Source organism: Leuciscus leuciscus (assembly GCF_965113295.1).
Source record: "Leuciscus leuciscus genome assembly, chromosome: 2".
Lineage (NCBI taxonomy): Eukaryota > Metazoa > Chordata > Actinopteri > Cypriniformes > Leuciscidae > Leuciscus > Leuciscus leuciscus.
In genome coordinates, this window is record NC_138726.1 from 56,151,803 (window position 1) to 56,171,865 (window position 20,063).

The following is a 20,063-nucleotide window of genomic DNA, read 5'->3' on the forward strand; positions in this document are numbered from 1 at the left end:
CAAGAAGTATGTTATGATCGACAGTGTCAAATGCAGCACTGAGGTCGAGTAGTACCAGCACTGATCATTTGCCTGAATCAGTATTTAAGCGAATATCGTTTATTATCTTTATGAGCGCTGTCTCTGTGCTGTGATGCGGTCGGAAACCAGATTGAAAATTGTCAAAGTATCCATTCGAGCGTAAGAATTTGTTCAGCTGATTGAAGATAACTTTTTCTATGATCTTGCCTATGAAAGGAAGATTTGAGATCGGTCTATAGTTGCTTAATATGGTCTTATCCAGATTGTTCTTTTTCAGGAGGGGCTTGACAACTGCAGTTTTCAGGGAGTTTGGAAAACTCCCAGAGAGAAGTGAGGCATTTACCACTTCTAGAAGATCTGCTTCTAAACTGTTTAACACACTTTTGAAAAAAGATGTGGGAAGTGTGTCAAGAGCGCATGTTGATGTTTTAAGGTGCTGTACGGTTTCTACAAAAATTTTGCCATCAATTTTTTTTGAAATCAGACAAAGTTACTACTTTTTCAGGTGGTCTGATCTGTCTGACCCCAGCACAACTCAAGGATGTGCTGATCACCTTTCTGATATTATTGATTTTGTCAGAGAAGAAAGAAGCAAACTCACTGCACTTGCTGTTTGAGAGCATTTCACTGGGAATCTGGCTTGGGGGGTTTGTCAGTCTCTCTACAGTAGCAAAAAGAGTGCGTGTGTTGTTTAAATTGCAGTTTATAATATTTGAGAAGAAAGTCTGTCTAGCTTTGCCTAGTTCCATATTGAAAGCATGAAGGCTGTCTTTGTAGATGTTATAATGGACTACAAGCTTTGTCTTCCGCCACAAGCGCTCTGCTTTTCTGCATTGTCTTTTCATATTTTGTACTGCTGTTGAGTTTCTCCAAGGTGCTTTTTGTCTGTAGGGCTGTACCCGAATAATCGAATATTCGAATATTCGTTCTGTGGGTTGGTATTCGATTTGAAAATTTGACATTCGAATATTCTTTTTTTTTTTTTTTGCACACCTGGGATCCCCCGCGAAACAGTTCTCATTCGCGCTTGAATAAGGCCGGCGACTCACTGGCTGCGTGGCGTGAGCGTCTGCGTGGCGTGTCCGTTTTTTTTTCGGCTCCCATGTTAACAGGTTGGAGTTTGCACACTGCCTGCGTGAGACACGCGTCTCAAGGCCAATTTATACTTCTGCGTCGGGTGCGCGTAGAAGGTACGGCGTAGCATACGCATTGACGTGTACCATACGTCGTACCCTGACGCGCACCTCCTCAAAAATGTAACTACGCGTCGCGGCGACGCGGACCGCAAGATCTGTGATTGGTCGGCTGGATAGCATCGCGTTTCCTCCTACGCATTTCCGGAATGATCTTCTGCACTCTGCACCGCCCGCCCGCCATTTTTAAATTCCGAAGATCAGTGAAGAGCCATGGAAATAGACCAAGTGACCGAGAGATTGCTTGAAGAAGTGCGGAAATACAGCCATCTGTATGACTCCTTCAGTCGCCATTGCTCGTAGAAACCTAAACTCAAAACAGCCGCGAGGAATGTAAACACAGTGGAACTGGAACATTAAAACCCACCCGCGCCAACTAGTGTTCGGCGGTGTAACTGCAGAGCAACACAGACATTCGCAGAAGTATAAATGCTCACGACGGCGTCGCCTATGTGCGTATCCTACGACGTACACTACACTTCAGGCGCGGCTCGAGCCACGCGGAAAACGCGTGCATTCTAGAAATAGAACCGACGTCTATGTTCCAGCAACGGGAGTGTTCTCTGGCTAGAGCGCAGAACAGCGGCGTACGTTTGTATGGACCGAAGTTCATGCCTGAGCTTGTGTTTTGGGTTAAGCTGCGTTGCTTTGACATTGTGGAAAATAGAATAGGCTAATAGAAACAAAATGTATTAGCCTTTTTACCCGTTATTATCAATCTAAATTAATCTCGTTTTTAATTTAACTTAATTTCGTTTTTCTTTATTTAAATTTCGTTTTTCTTTATTTAAATTTCGTTTTTTCTTTAAATTTCGTTTTTCTTTATTTAAATTACGTTTTACTTTATTTAAAATTCGTTTTTCTTTATTTAAATTTCGTTTTTTCTTTATTTAAATTTCGTTTTTCTTTATTTAAATTTCGTTTTTTCTTTAGGCTATTTAAATTTCGTTTTTCTTTATTTAAATTTCGTTTTTCTTTATTTAAATCTACCCTTTACTGTGTCAGTAATTTGTTAGTCAGAAAAATATTAGATTACCTTAAAAGTATTGCTTAATTTAACAGACCTGTGTGTGTGCCTTTTATATCACTAGTATAGTGTCCGTTCTCGGAGCATATAAGCCCTGCCCGCCCCGCTTCCCGCTCGCTGTAGTTTACTAAAAGTTTATTATTCTGAATGTGTTGCGTGTCACGTCTCGCGTGTCCATCCGCGTGTTGCACCAAATGAGACACTGCACTCCCTTGTGAAGTCGATTGGATGAACGGTTCTCGAAATAATCAAAATGCAAACGGACATACAGACACATCGAGATTCCTGCCTTTATTAGAGAGAAGAATATTTTCAGCACCCTCTCTCCGAAGCTTCGAATATTCGATGTTCATTACTACCGAAGCTTCGAAGCTCAAAAAATGGTATTCGGACCAGCCCTATTTGTCTGCCACTCTTCTTCCTGACTTTCACAGGAGCAATATCATCAATTGCACTTTTAACTTTTGAGTTAAAAGAATCAAGGAGAAAATCAACAGAGTCAGCAGATATGCTTGGTGTTAAGGATATAGCCTTCATAAATAGAACACAAGCTGATCAAATCTGTGTTGTAAAAAGCGCTACATAAATAAAGGTGAGTTGACCATCATAAAGTCTGCTATATAAACAGCATAAAATAATTAGAGCACCATTTAATTGCCTCAAAAAAGTCTGGTTTTATTATTATTATTATTATTATTTATTGCTACACTTCAATATGTGAATTATTCCATCAGTAAATGAACACTTTTAGCATTGTCAGGCTTTAAAGGTCCCATGACATGAAATTTTCACTTTCTGAGGTTTTTTAACATTAATATGAGTTCCCCTAGCCTGTATATGGTCCCCAAGTTTCTAAAAATTTCAATCGGTGTAAATCGAGCTTTTGCTATCTTTCTCTGCCTTTGAGAAAATGGAGGCTCATACGCGCTGATCTTGAATCTCCTCCTTATGACGTCATAAGGAGGAAATGTTACCTCCCCTGTCTCTGCTTTGCCCGCCCAGAGAATATTTTCCGCCCATGAGAAAATGCGCTAGGAAGTAGGAACGCGCGCGCGCGCGATTTTAGTTTGTCCACGAGACGAGAGATATCATGGCTTTTGAGCGAGCGAAGCATAACAATTGCTCAATAATTGGATGTACAAATGAACACCGAAGGGTCAATACAGAGCTGGGCTTGCTGAACGTCTGAAACTAAAGTCTGGATCACTCTCTTTGGCTCAGCTACACACCTCGGACAAGTAAGTCAACTAATGATATATAAGTGTGTTGCTTTACTGTTTATGGTTACCTAGATTGTTACACATAGAATCTGGCTGTAACATTAGCTATGCAGCTATGCAGTTTATGTGTGTGAATAACGTTACACACACTGTAACGCGAGTGTTGTACACGTCTTTGTTATTTTTATAACCGTTTTCCTGTTGGTTAACGTTATATGGCGCGCGCGATATCCGCATTTCAAGATCGCAGAGCTTGATGTAATTGTAATAAGATAAATACAGACGTTACAGATCTCTCATGAAAAGGCAACAGCAGGTTCGCGTTAGCTACATGATAATAACTGTAAACCATCCGAATAAAGTACTGTATCCAGACATAATATTTTAAACTGACCATTCGGAAACGTCCTGCTGGAGCCGCTGAGTTGCAACTTCTTCATCCGTTGCTTCTCCATCTGGATCAGATTCTGTGTCAAACTGAAATGCTTGAAAGACTGCGTGTCTTCGTGCCATTGCTATATCCAACGTAAACATGCACGTCACATTACCGTTGCGCAAGATGGTCAAGGCCACACCCACCCTCCACCTTGCGCTGCCTTTCTCCTCCTCATTAGTATTTAAAGCTACAGACACCGAAACGGCCCGTCTGAAGGAAGCTCATTCTGGGACTGGCTTGTAGTGGCTATAATTCTGCACCGAGGCTGAATTTTTGGAAAGAGATTTCAGATACAGTACTAGGGACCACTAAGGCCTATATTAAAGCCTACAAAAAGTAGCATGTCATGGGACCTTTAAAACAACAGAGCTGTGCGCTCTGCTTTATGGCTGCTATAGATCTGATCTGCCACAAGGTGACACTGTTTTCAAAACTCCTGATGCTTAGAATCTTGTACCGGAAGCGATATTTTTTTCCCCAGGATGGTAGTGGAAGACTCATGAATATTCATTAGGGAAGTCATCCCTGATTGTTCTTAACCCCAGTGACGGGTAGGTTTAGGGGCGGGGTTAGGGAGGTCATAAGACCCCCAGTTGCGGGTAGGTTTAGGGGTGGGGTTAGGGGTAGTTTATCAGATCAATCAGGGATGACTTCCCTAATGAATATTCATGAGTCTTCCCCTACCATCCTGGGAAAAAAAATATTGCGTACCGGAACAATCCGAGAAAAGTGTCAAAGCTTCAAAGGGTCATTATTTCTCCATCCAAATGCAAGTTCTGATGTTTGGGGAAGACAGCTGGTGCTTCCACCCCTTGTAAAGCAGTGCCGTTCTCACTTCATTTATTGTTGCTAAGTGACAGAGATTGCGTGCGCAGTGGCGAACATTGTCTTCAGAGCACCGGGGTTGCAAGCTAGATTGCTTGTACAAAGATCTCCTCACTGAGAATCCAGAACACCTCTCTCATATCTTGAGGTTGGTGAAATGAATGCTGACACTAAGTCCATCGACAGCCATCTGTGGGAGAGGATTTTCCTGCATGAACCGAGTGAAAACATCATATCGTACTTCTCTAGTCTGAAACACTGAATGATCTCATGCAACTCTCCATAAATTTGTTTTATTTGTTTATTTATTTATAAAGGGACCATGTACAATTTTTAACGTAAATGTTTCCATTTCATGCATTGTACCGGATTTAGCCAAAGGCTAATTTTCAGTTTCAGTTTGTTTTTATTTGATAGGGATAAAGCATGTTAATGAACATTTGCACAAAATACACCATGTAAACAAGCCGGATTATAGCAATATTGCGTCCGCAGTCCCTAGGCAGGTACACACAAAAACAAATACTCAGCACATAACACACACAAAAAAAAACATAATTGATTTTTTTTTTTTTTTCATCTTCAAAACTCAATAAATTTGCTTTTTTTGTTGTTGAATTTTACAGTGATGAAATGAGAGGGTTTTTTATCCAACACTTTTATCGCCGCCTTATAAAGTGTTTCTATTAACTTTAGAGTTGTGTCACCTGTGAATGACCAACTATTGACACAATACTGTATATGTGAAAAAATCATTAAATATAAATACAACCTTGCAGCACCAACTGTCAAGAATGGCCTAATGTACTTACAAATCTTTAAATTAAATGTGACAATATTAGACAACTTTTTTACATAACTTTTAAAAGTAAGAGTAAAATCCAAAGTAACCCCAAGATATGTAAACTCTTTAACAACTTCAAGCTCTTCCCGTCTCAGAAATACATTTGAATGTGTCAATTCTACTTACTAACTGTTTTGAAAACATCAGACACACAGTTTTTTTTTTTTTTTTTTTTTTTTTTTGTGTTCAATACTAAACCTGTCCTGGTAAGCCAATCCTGTATATTGGTCATAGCAGAAGTCAAGGCTTTTTCAAAATTCTTAGCATGGGTAAAAATGACTACATCATCTGCATATAATTGAACACTTACATCTTTACATACTCCAGGTAAATCATTGATATAAAGTGAAAATAGAATTGGTCCTTAAATAGAACCTTGTGGAACCCCCTTGGGGCAAGCAATGCAAGAAGATTTTATACCATCAATACATACACATTGTTTCCTATTTAAAATATACGATTTGATCCAAAGTATTGCTTCCTCTGAAATTTTTTTATTTGTTACTTTAGATAAAAGCACCTGATGGTCAACAGTGTCAAATGCATTCTTTAGATTTAAAAAGACAGCACCAACACAGACATTCTTATCTAATAAGCATTTCACTTTCTCAACAAACAAACAGTTTGCTGAATCCGTAGTCCCCAGATAGGTCAACACTAACATACAATTACACAGACAATACATACGTGTTCACATACAATAGAACCATACATACACACACATACTATCAGGGCCACAAAAAATAAGGAAAGAAAGAAAGAAAGAAAGAAAGAAAGAAAGAAAGAAAGAAAGAAAGAAAGAAAGAAAGAAAGAAAGAAAGAAAGAAAGAAAATAAATCAATCAATAAATCAATTAAACTGCAACAATTTCAATGTTTATAGAGTTGGTTAAAAAAAAAAAAAAAAAAAAAAAAGATTTTAACTTCAATTTAAAAATACCAAGAGTTTTACACCCTTTTATATCCTCTGGTCATTCCACTGATTAGTAGCTTTCCCTGCGGAATACGATAGTCCAAATGCAGAACGACGAAAGGGAACCAGACAATTACTCATGGATGATAATCTGGTAGATCTCACATAATTTTCAGAGCGAAATTGAACAAAGTCACACAATACAGGAGTCAGGCCATTTAAGATTTTATAAACCATACACAAACTTGAAAAAAAGTCTAAAATTGTCAAAGTTCAAAAAATGATGTTTCTCTATGATCCTAATGAAAATGGTTTGGTTTTTGAATGGGGAAGCGGTTGAATCTTTTTGCCCTGACAAAGCAGTTCGTTCCTGGATGTTTCTGGAATATGTTCAAGACCTGAAACATAAAACCCCAGAGAGAGAAAAGAGCAGAGAAGACTGATGCACAGGAGGAGAAAGCTGATGGAGACGCTATTCCCTCAACATCGAGTGGCATTTTCTCTTCTGTTGATATCTCTGATTCAGAAACTGACACAGACTGTTCACACACATTTCAGTTCAGTTAGAACCAGATGCATATTTGTATTGAGGATTCTGATTTTATTATTTTATATCCGATTGTTGATATTTGTGTTTTGAAAAAGTTTTTGATTGATGTTTTTACTCCTAACCAATTTTCTACATTAAAAATTGTCTTTTTATTTGGGCTAGTAAAATACATTTCGGGCTACCAAAGTCTGAAGAGTGTCTGCCCGAAGGGCTACCAGAGATTGACATCTTCAAGCCCTGATATAATATAATTTCAGTTCAAATATTTGAGTTCTGTTCCAAATATCGTAAAATAATGTCTTGTAAATCTAAATGTTTGCGGTACATTTCTATTCTCTTGGTGGACACAGCTATACAGCATCTGCATTAAGCACCATCACTAAATTCTGGGAACTTTCCTGGGTTCCAGAACCAGGATGGGCATTCATTCATATTTAAATTTTAACCATTGCTTATTCTACGAGAAATCAAACAATGCCTTATTTGTTTAAGAAAAGTGTTTTACAGTCTTTCATTTGATTCAGGAGTAAAATACTAGCGTACAGCAGCAGAGATGCGTATTAAGATATGTAGCCTTTACCTAAGGTTACTGTGACTAAGCATAGTGGACATGAGTAAATGTTCATGAGAAAATGTATAGCTTTATTACTTTATTTACCAACTTCCAACAACACTTTTCAAGGCTGATGTTTTCATTTACTCGTGTGTGTTTCAGGCTCGGTTCAGCTAACACATGTCCATTATTCATCCACTGTCCAAATGACTCCACATTTACAAGGAGTATGGGGGATTTGACTATGTCGATTATCAAACGATGTTAAATCATCATACTATTTGCTCAGTTGGTTATGGGGGGTTTCGTTTCTCATCTCTATTAGCCTACAACGTGTAGCCGGCGCACATAGTCACAGGCCAATAGAGTTAACCCTCTGAGCCTGAAGAACAATGCATTAAAAATCATTAAGTTTCATTATAATTTTCATTCACTTTCCTGCGCATTTGGAAGATGACACGCTACACTGGTGAGGAACTAGACACGCTACACGCTACTAGAAGCTCTTCAACTAGTCCTGGATAGTGACGTTTTACATACAATTTCGGATGACTTTTTCTAGACTTCTCTTTGGATATATTTTTTAAATGCAATTTATTCCTGTGATGTAAATGATTACTCCAGTCTTCAGTTTCACATGATCCTTCAGAAATGTCTTATTATGAATGTTGAAAACAGTTGTGTACCATTTTTTTCAGGGTTCGTTGATGAATAGAATGTTCAAAAGAACAGCAGAAAATCAGCTAAAGCTAACAAATCATCCACAATCCCTCTCCAAACATGTTCAGATTCACCTGACATTTTTGCGTCGCTCGAACCCGTCTTCAAACTCCCGCTGTAATGATGTATAATTTCTCTAACTGTCCAATGACAGTGCGTGTTACATTTACAGGTGGGAGACGGTTTGGCGCTCCAAATAGAGGTGGAAGCTGATTGGTTGCTCCCACGTGTGTACTGTCCAATGGCATTTTTTAACTCGATTGACAAATGGATAAAGAAAAGCTTTTGGTAAATAGAGAGAGAAAAGGTTTGCCAAATGCTTTTTTAAAAAGCGATTTTACATGTGCATTTAAAATGATTTTTTAATGTACTTTTTATTGTTTTATTAATCTACGTTTAAAAACATGAATTAAATAAACAATTTTAAATTTGTCTATTTATACATACATTTAAAATGTTTTTTTTTAATTGTTTTATTAAAATACATTTAAAATCATGAATCAAATAAACAACTTAAAAAATGTATATTAATTTGTCCATTTAAAAGTGATTTATTTATATACATTTTTATGTTTGAAATATTAAATTGATAAAGTGATTCTTCATTTTATTTGTAAGTGGCACTCCTGGTCCTCCATAGTTTTGTACCTGATTATGATTTACAGTTACTTAAACAATAGATTTAAGATGTATTTTATCTGACACTCACACAAAAGTTTCAACATTATCTCACATGAAAATTGTCATAATTTAATCTCACATACCCTCTCTTTCTACATTAGAACAAAACTGAACAATTTTTATATTCATATCTGTTTATTGCTACTATATTCCATATTTCAGCACTTATTCTCTTCTGTATGAACTGTTGCAGACAAAAACTCAATGATTTGTGTAACGCAGGTGAACTCTGACTCTTGAAGAGTTCTCCATCAGTTTCTCTACGGCTCTGTAACTCGTGATGTTTTGTTCAGCTGAAGTTCAGGCATCAGTGCGAGTGTCTCCACAGCCGTGGCTGACTGAAGGAGAATCAGTGACTCTGATCTGTGAGGTTTCAGGCTCCTCTAAAGGCTGGACGTTCAGCTGGTTCAGAGATCATGATCATCTGTCAGACAGCAGCAGAGGAGCTGGAGGATCTTACACTCTCAGTCCTGCTGCTCTACAGCACACAGGAGTTTATACGTGCAGAGCAGAGAGAGGACCACCAGCCTATTACACACACAACAGCAGCTCACAGACACTGTGGATCACTGGTGAGGGTTTATGCTTGTGCTCATCCGGATCTGTGTTTCACTGCAGTCTCTGTGCTGTCAGATGATTGAGATTTTCCTCTTTTCAGGAGTTTCTGCTTCAGTGTCTCTGGTCATCAATCCCAGCAGAAGTCAACACTTCTCATCTGACTCTCTCTCTCTGAGCTGTGAGGATCAGAGTAACTCTGCTAGATGGACAGTGAGAAGATACACAGACAAAGACACACAAACTTGTGCAAAACAAACAGGATCTGGATGTGTAATGGACTCTCTCAGCACATCTGACACTGGAGTGTACTGGTGTGAGTCTGAATCTGGAGAGAAACGGCATCCTCAAAACATCACTGTACATGGTGAGTCCAATCACTCTTACAACTATATAACATAATAAATAACAATCTGTTCAGATTGAAAATTATTATAATTGAGAATTCAGTCATGTGATTATGCATTAAACTAACTGAAAATATCAGATTTATTTTTCACCCATCAATATCAAGATTTCAACTCTATAATAAAATAAAATACACTACATTATCATTAAGTATTGGATTAGTATATATAATAACCCTTATATTTTATAATAACCCTTTTCTATGTGAATATAATGTAATTTATTCCTGATCAAAGCTGAATTCTCAGCATCATTACTTCAGTCTTCAGTGTCACATGATCCTTCAGAAATCATTATAATATGATGATTTGATGCTCAAGAAACATTTATGATTATTATCAATGTTGAAATCAGTTGTGCTGCTTCATATTTATGTGGAAAACATTTATTTATTCTTTGATGAATAGAAAGTTTGAAGAACATAATTTATTTGAAATACAAATATTTTGTAACATTATAAATGTCTTTTTTTGATCAATGCGTCACATTTGATAATGCATCCTTGCTGAATAAAAGTATCAGTTTCTCAGATTAACGGTAGTGAACATATTGACCCTCCAGATCTTATTAATAATTGAAGTATGGCTCTGATTAATACAGCCGGTATCGTCACTAGCATCTGTTGATGTATTTCTTGTGTTTGTAGACGGTGAGGTGATTCTGGAGAGTTCTGTTGATCCTGTGATTGAGGGAGAGACTCTGACTCTACACTGTTTACATCGATCTACAAACTCCCCGATCCTCAGCGCTGATTTCTATAAAGACGGATCACTGATCCAGAATCAGACGACAGGAGAGATGAGCATCACTACTGTCTCAAAGTCACATGAGGGTTTCTACTACTGTAAAACAGAGAGAGTACAGTCACTCCACAGCTGGATCTCAGTCACTGAAGTCTTGAACGGTGAGATGATTTAATAAGAAACGCCACACCATTATTATATACTATTATATATTATAGTCTCTGGCTCTTATTTCTGCTGGAGCAAAATCACTTATTGACATCAGTGTTTATTGTTTCACATAAACGAAAGCATAACCATCAAATCACATGCAAAATATTCTTGTCATGTACTGGTCGGAGACACGAAGGTTGAGGATCCAAACACAGTATTTATTAGTGATGTTACGTTCTGTGCCGAGGCTTCGGAGTGTGTGTCGAGAAATCCCGGAAGCTTTCAGTGAAGCTCGTATCGAGGCTTATATCGCTTTAGACCAATGATGTCATTGATGATTGGTTCAGGAAGCGGTTCCAATCTTGGCACAAAATGTTGACAGATATTTAAACTCTTGGTTTAAACCCAGCCACTTTCATAATAGTAATATTGCCCCTTATGCGTATTATGACCAAATAATTGATTTACACACATTTGATTCCCCATTTATTTCAAGCCAATTTATTTATTTTAAGCCAACGTTTATTACACAGTTATGTTACACAATCATTATACACCACCAGGAAATACATATTATATTCTTACAAATAGATTAGTCTGTGGAAATTGATTTTTTATTTTATTCTAAGCCTTAACTGGCACAAAATACAGTGTATCACAGACAGGGCAGGACTTAGGCTGAGGCTGACAAACTCTCCTACAAATGACCTCAACTAGAACATTATTATGCTTGAGTTTCATAGAACAATTAATATGCAACATGCCTAGCAAAATACAGGATGTGCTCTTTCTCAGTTGAGAGAAGATCAGAACCCTGAAATAACACTGAACAATAAAGCCAGAGATAGTATTAAAAAAATGTATTGTCATATCTGCGTCCTCTTCTTATGTTAGATTCTTAAATTCAATGAATAAATTAAATCAGAAAAAAATACAATGTATGGGTACAATCAAATTAAATGACTATCAACAAAATCCATAGATGGATTTTGCATAAATTATATTAAGAGATTAATGTTTTAAATATAACACTTTTTTTTAATGTAGAAATATTAAAATTATTGGAAAAATGAAATAACTGTAATAGGCTACTATGAAATTATTAAATAACACCCACCAGTAGGTGGCGACAAATGAGTGAGTCATGATCAAAAATTAATCAGAAGAAGGATACACTTATTGAATCGCGTCTGCTCTATGTAAAATTATTATAAATACCAGTTTATGCAGTTTGATTATGGCCTCTAAGATCACAGTCGGAAACTATTAGCCCCGGCTGGCCCGGTTATAGCCCTCGCTCGTACTGGCTCGACAGTGGAAATGTGGCTAATCATTTCTGACTGGCATATAACTGTACAAATCAAACAAACATAAACTGGCAGGGTCTATGGGCTGCAGTCCAGTCAAGCTCAATGATAAGTTTGGCCTTCATCACAGATCACATTGTTCAAGCTCAGACTGGTTTTCCTACAGTTTCCGGGTTGAACGACATGTTTCCTGGAAACGGTGTGCAACGGGGTTTGAGATACGTTTTCTCTTGTTTGGTGGGTGTGTCAAAAATGTCAGCCTAATAATCAGCAACATGTATATAAACCACACGTTATTAAAGAGACAGCTCGCACAATGGGTCCAAGTAAAGTCCTTTACAAATGTGTCCTGCAGCTCGGTATACGCAACAGTTGAAGATATTAGAAGACATGTTTGTCTTTTCATCCTGAAATGCGAGGCAAATGTTGGATCACAATAATTAGGAACCACCGTTTCCACAAATCCCTTCAATCGATTGGGATGTTCTCTTTTATTCTGGACATCAAGGGCAGTGACTGTAACACTGAGCGTATTTTGCAGTATTAAACACATATTTATACCGATTTCATCAGGCTCTGAAAATTCTTCAAAAAGAACACAATGGCCTTCTCAGCTGCCGTAGTTGCAACTCTTGCGTCATCAGATCAGGGTGTTCAACGCACCACCGTTTCTATTTAAAAATACGTTTTGCAACCTTTTGTCAGGGCTGAACGAGCGCTGGTCATCTGTAATGGATCTGCTTGTTTTACACTCTTTGACCACCAGGTGGTGTGAGCAAATGAACCCTTAAGTGAACCACTGAGCTGAAAAGCTTCAACACTTCATGAGGCTTCATCTTACCACCACTTCTATTTATTGAAAGGGTTATCCACAATTAAAGTCCATAAACAGGCAAAGGTCATATACAAGCAAACAATAACCGAGTTAAGGGCTGAGGCGAACAGAAAAAGCCAACTGAACAAGCAGAGAATCAGGAAAACCAGGATACAACGTTTTAGAAATGCAGTTAAGACACATGCAACACTTAGCGATGAATGACTGAATTGACCAGGCTTATAAAGGGTGAGCGAACAAGGTTAATGAGACACAGCTGAAAACAATGAGTGCTGATGAGGTCGGGCAAAGGATTATGGGTAATGAAGTCCATGACAGTGTGGCACTGGTCTGGGATTGAGTGCCCTTTGGTGGCTATCAAGGGCACTCCAGTGATCGTGACAATACTGAGATTTAGTGAAATCAACACCTATCCCACAACTTTTCATCAATTATTAATTCGTTTTTTTTTTTTTTTTTTTTTTTTTTTTTTGAAAATGGGAAGGAATGAATCTGATTGTGGTCAGTGTCAAACATACATTTCTGTTCTGGGGAGAATAATTTATTTTCTTACCCCTGAAACATTAAAATTAATAACTTTCTTCTGTGGAACATAACACAAGTTATTTGGAAAAATGTATCTGTGTTTTTGTCCATACAATGAAAATGAAAGAATCCTTCAAAATATATTTTATGTTCCACACAAGAAAGAAATTCAAACAGGTTTGAACAAAATGAAGGTCAGTACATTTTAACTATTCCTTTAATACAGAGCTGTAAAAGGGAAATGGTGGTGGAATAATATGAGACAGGAAAAATATTGCAAAGCTTCACTCACATATATCGCAAAAATTCACTCACAAAACTTTTGCTGCTCAATAATGTTCTTGTGTTTCTGTTTTTCAGTGTCACGTTCAGGTCAGATTTCTGTCCTCAAAATCCTCAGTTCTCTTCTGGCCGCTTCTCCGCATCTGCTAGCGACAGTCGTGCTGCTTTACAAATGTTACAGAGCGAGAGGTAAAACTTCTGTCTGACACACACTCACTCACTCACTCACTCACTCACTCACTCACTCACTCACTCACTCTCTCTCTGTCTAAATTTTTTTTTTTAAAGTGAAAAGAATATAATAACATAAGACATGTCCGTTTAAATGCTGAAAATGTTTTTTGTGTGTATTTCACAGTTTCAACTGAAGACCAAAGTCAGTTCACCGTAGCAGAGGAAGAAACTTTCTGATATTAACCAGTTTAAAAAGACTCGTACTGTTATTTCTGTCAACATATGGTTTGAAAATACTGTAGTTGGTTCTTCTTTTATAGACTTCAAATGTGTAATATAATTGCAGGGATGCAGGAAGGAGGGGGGGGGGGGGGGGGGGGGGCTGGTGTGTGTGTGTGTGTGGGGGGGAGGGTAATATATACAAATAGTATATAGAAATAATATCATCAACACCACCAATCACAACAAACATTCCCTGAGAACGCTCATTTTAATAGAGCTTACAGTAGAACTGCCTTTTTGACAGAACATAGTGATTCTTGCAATTGGAATTGGAATGTATTTGTGATACAAACAAAGGCTATTGAGGTATTTTTAGAGGCAAAAACAAACCTGACGAAATACTTTTTATGCGTTTTGGGTGTTCATTTACACGACAGTGGTGTTTGTGGGGCCTGAAAAACGCAAAATTTAAAAACGTGTTTCAAACTGCAAGTTTTTGAAAACGAGACCCTTATCAAATCTGTGAAAACAGTGACATCATGCGCATGCGTAGGCTATTACGTGTTTAGTCTATAGGCTTTTTTAAATGAAAGGTTCCTTACAACAGACTCAAGGATGATATATGTTTTCGAAGCATTTGTGTTCAAAGGTTTTGACATTTTCTTAAAGGAAGTAAAAGTGACTTTATCAGAGAAGAACATTCTAAGATTGGGATTACAGTGAATGTTTCTGGCTTTGTGAAGATGAAATTTACCCAGAAGACAAAGTAATAATATAGTATTATCAAGATTAACATCCTTAGAATGGAAATCAGACAAAAACATGATAGATTATGACATTTGTGATAAGAATGTAAAATAATGTGTGTGTGTGTGTGTGTGTGTGTGTGTGTGCAGTCCCGTAGTCTTAATTTACAAAGTCACATCGACAACTACTTGTCTGGCATGCGTAATACAGCATTATTAGTGTGTTTTTTTTACGGATCCGTGTGAACAGGGATCATTTTGATAACGTTGTCATCTGTACAAAGAAAAAACGTTTCTGTTTTTAGCACGTTGTTCGTACCCTTGTTCTCCAGAGTGCAGTGGAGATCCTCCAGTAGGTGGCGGCAAATCACTGTCAATGAGTGAGTCACTGAACCTCTTTCAAATTAGGGCTGCACGATTAATAGCAATTGACATAAAATCGCACAAACTGATTTGGCTTATTGCGATTTTGAAATCGCAAAGGCTGCGATTATTTTTTATGCACAGCTTGTCATTGATGTACGGCTCTGTAAACACTGTGAGTTTGAGTCACTTATAACGTGCATTTGAAAAAGCAACACACGTCAAACATCTTTCCAAACATGAGAAGCATTTATGAACCTCTTGCGTGCGTGTTTATGTGTATGTGTGTGTGTGTGTATGTGTGTGTGTGTATGTGTGTGTGTGTGTATGTGTGTGTGTGTGTGTATGTGTATGTGTGTGACGCCCTCTGGCGTTCTGATGGAGCAATTTTACTACCGATTCTGCACTGAAAAACCGCATAAAATAATCGCAGCCTTTGCCAAATCAGGTGCGGTTTCAAGCGATTAATCGTGCAGATCTCGATAATTCAAATCATTCATTCAGAGATTCTTTCATTACGTGTTGCTCAGACGAGCAACTGTTCTCATGTGGCTTTATTTAAAACTATTTTCATTTAGCAAAAACAGACAATATGTGTCTGAAATGTAATTTACTTCATACTAACTTGTTTATTAAACTTTTCTATAACAATATCAGATTTGCAATATGCTTTTCCAGGAAAAACAGCACTCTTGCTCTTTACTCTTATTGCTTGCCTATATCATTATAAATATAAAAATCAGGAACTCATTATTGAGGCATTCCTCCGATGTATTGATTTCGTTATAAAATTTGTACTGTGTTTATAAACCTGTGAAAACAATTTTTGTCATAACCATAAACTGTAAAAAAAAAAAAAAGATTGAAAAAAATGTTGTGTGTGTTGTTGTGTATGTTTTTCCAATAGCTTGACAATGATATCATGTTGCTTGTTCTAGATCACTCGTCTCAGTAATTAGTAAACATGCCAGTTTTATTCTGTATCAAATGTTCTGTATAAACAAATTACTAAATAAATAAGTGTGGATTTTAACTTATTTGGATTTGCTCTTTTTTTTATTAGTATTATCTTTTTATTGATTTTTAACATTTTATTAACATAACAGAGAAAAAAAAAAAAAAAAAAAAAAATAATAATAAAAAATAAAATAAATATATATATATATATATATATATATATATATATATATATATATATATATATATATATATATAATCACGGTTCATCCTTTGTGAATGTTATGTAAACATGCCAAACCCCATTATGACATGGTAGTGTCAGAGGTCCATAAGCGGTTCCCATATCCTTCGGAAGGCATCTCCCTTATTTTTTAGGGCGTATGTACGTTGTTCCAGTCTTAAAGTTTCATTTAGGATTTGTTTAAACAGATTAAATGATGGGGGTCTTTGTTGATTCCAATTGAGCAAGATGCACTTCTTTGCTATAGACATTATGATAATCCTTTTCCTGCATGTGGTGTCCAGTGTCTTGTCCAATTCCATACCAAAGAGTACGTGTTGGTGTAATGTCCAGCGGGGTTTTCACAAACTTAACAGTTAGATCATGTAGCCTACCGTCTTCCAGAAATGTTTTAATTTCCTGCATTCCCCAAAAACATGCATAATTGACCCTTTACACGTTTTACAACGATGACATCTGGGGGATGAGTTAGGAAACATTTTACTTAAGCGGAGCGGAGTAAGATACATCCTGTGCATGAATTTATAATTTTGTTCGATAATTTTATTACATGACAGTGAGGAAAAAACATTCTGACATATCGTGTCCCACTGATCTTCATCTAAAGCACGCCCCATATCCTTCTGCCATATATTCCTAAGTGAGGTCAAGGAAGAGCTGTAATGGTCCAACAAAGCACAATACATTTCAGAGATTTTTCCTTTTAATGATGTTGATTTTACCAAAATCTCCTCAGGATTTGTTAGCCCCAAAGACAGGCGTCTTTCCCCTTTTAGGGTGTTTATTAGATGGCGAAACTAAGTATTTATAAAAGTCCTGTTTCGGGATTTCATATTCTGACATTAAAACAGCAAAGGACTTGAGTGTATCCCCGTCAAACAATTGTTGGAATTGATGTACACCATTTCCTCTCCACTTTGCGAACAAGGAACCACCAATAGATGGTGGCAGATCTGGGTTTAAGGATAAGGGGGAAAGCCTGCAGATTTTGCCAAAATTCCCGCAGAACTTATTTATATCTTGACAAGCTCGAAGAGTGTTGTAAACTACATCTGTTTTTGTTATTTGATGTATTGCATTTATGTTGTTAATGAATGGTAGCAAGGTTATAGAAATAGGAGTACAAAGTTCTTCTTCTATGTCTATCCAGTGTGCATTATTACGTCTTTGCACCCAGCTAATCAGGCCCTTTGTCTGGGCGGCCCAATAGTACATCTGTAAGTCTGGTAATGCCAGTCCCCCTTTCTCTCTAGATTGTGTTAGAGTTTTAAAAGCTATTCTTGGTAGGGAATTTTTCCAGATGAAAGAGGTTAACATTTTGTTTATAGATTTAAAGAATGTTTTATCCAAGTAACAGGGCAGTGACTGAAATAAGTAGCTAAAACGGGGCAAAACATTAATTTTAATTACATTAATTTGTCCGAGAAATGAGATGGGGAGCATTTTCCAATGTTCTAATTCCTCCTTAATCTTTTTAAGCAATGGAATGTAATTTATGAGGTAAAGAGGTTATGCAGGTAAGAGAGGTCCCAATAGCGAATTAACAAAAATAGAGTCTTTAATGAGATCACAGGGTGGCAATAATGTAGAACACAAATCCTCTTCTTGAGAGATAATGGCAAAACAGGCAACCCGCAGAGAGGGCGATATAAAACAAAACACAAACTTTGTAAAAGAAAAATCAGAAAAGATCAAAAAGAGTCTCTTTTGGCAGCAGACAGAGATGACCGTGATAGCGGATACAGGCTGCGGGTCTCTCTGTGTAGATAAGGCTCAGATCACAGCTGTGGTTACCAGATCTCTTTCAGCATCAGATGAACTGGACAAAATACAAAGATCAAGATGATTACTATGGTATAGATCGCGCTCACCAGGCAGATGCCGACAGGACAGGACTCGGACAAGACAAACAGGACTGTAGATCGCTTCTTGCATGAGATAATCTAGTGAGAATCCGACAAGGAAAGAAGCAGAAACAGACAGAGAAATAGGGACCTAATCAGAGGGGAGAGGGAACAGGTGGGAAGAGAGTAAACGAGGTAGTTAGAGAAGATGAGGAACAGCTGGAGGAAGGGAGAAGGGAAAGAAACAGTAACTCCAAAACCCCAGCAGAGGGAGACAGAGTAGAGAGAAAGATCAAGAACAAGACATGACAATACATGACAAAAGATCCTTGAGTTTTAGAGCCACATTCACCCCAAGATATTTAAAGCTGCTTTGGGCCCAGGTGAAAGGTGAGATTGCTAGAAACTGACGAGTTAATTAATAATGCATTGGATTTTGTCAAATTGATTTTATAGCCTGATATTGTTCCAAATTTAGTGATAAGGTCTAATACTGCTGGGATTGATAGCTCGGGGCTGGTTAAGTATAGGATTATGATATAGCGAAATTTTGTTCTGTGTTTTCCCGATATTGATATCCGCAATCTCTTCATCAGCCCGTGTGGCTTCTGCAAGTGGTTCAATTGCAAAGTTAAATAAAAATGGAGATAGGGGGCACCCCTGCTGGCAGCCTCTAAACAAATCGAATTTTTCAGTGAGGGTGCATTTATACATATTTGGGCTTGTGGGTTGCTATACATAGTTCTGACCCACCCAATACATTTTTGACCAAGATTAAATTTCTTCAGAACGGCAAACAAATATGACCACTCGACCCTATCAAACGCTTTTTCTGCATCAAGCAAAAGTAGGGCTGTTCTGTTGTGTAGGGCCGAGTGGTCAATTATATTTAATAGCCTCCGGATATTGTCAGACGCATAGCGTGCCTTCACAAAACCGGACTGATCAGGATTAATAATCTGGGGCAACAGGTCTTCCAGCCTGCGTGCAATTAATTTTGATAATATTTTAAAGTCAACTGGAAGTAATGAAATTGGGCGAAATGATGCGCATTCAGCAGCATCCTTGTCCTTTCTTGTGTATTAAAGATATTATTGCTGTCTTCATAGTGTCAGGAAGAACGCCATTTTCAAAAAAATCAGTAACCATGGCCATGAAAAGTGGCTCGATTTGCACCCAGAAAGCCTTTTAGAATTCTACAGAATATCCGTCTAAACCTGGAGTTTTTCCGGAGGGCATTGAATTGATTGCTTCTAGCACCTCCTCTGGGGTGAATGGAGCACTCAACTGCTCCTTCTCATCCTCTGAGATAGAGGGTGGATACTTTTTCCAAAAATCTGTAGATATCTGTTGCGGAGGGATTTTCTGACGCGTAAAGCTGTGTATAAAAATCAAGAAATGAGGACTTAATTGATTGTGTATCATATTTCAACTGGCCTGCCGCATTACGTGTACACTTTATTATGCTTTCTGCACGTTCTTTTTTTGAGTTGATAGGCTAAAAGTCTACTTGGCTTGTTACAATATTCATGATATTGCTGTTTGGTAAAGAATAGAAGTTTTTTGATATGTTCTGTTTGAATGAGATTGAGATTAGTTCTTGCTGCATTTAGTTTTCTCAAGTTTTCCAGAGCGTTTATGGCATTGTTCCAAATTGATTAACTCTTTCTTAAATTGTTCTGTTTGTTTAATAATAGTTTTTTTTTTTTTTTGCAGATGCGTA

General features: G+C 37.4%; 1 protein-coding gene and 1 long non-coding RNA gene across 2 annotated transcripts in view; one reads left to right on the forward strand and one right to left on the reverse strand.

The window, feature by feature from the left end:
• LOC309493192 (obscurin-like) overlaps nucleotides 1-20,063 on the forward strand; it is a 404,602-nt gene that overhangs the window by 134,944 nt on the left and 249,595 nt on the right. The window lies entirely within an intron of this gene.
• Nucleotides 991-2,748, reverse strand: LOC309493357. Its single transcript, XR_014203863.1, has 2 exons — nucleotides 1,694-2,748; nucleotides 991-1,169 (listed from the first exon to the last, which is right to left on the reverse strand). It is a non-coding gene; the product is annotated as an uncharacterized lncRNA (long non-coding RNA).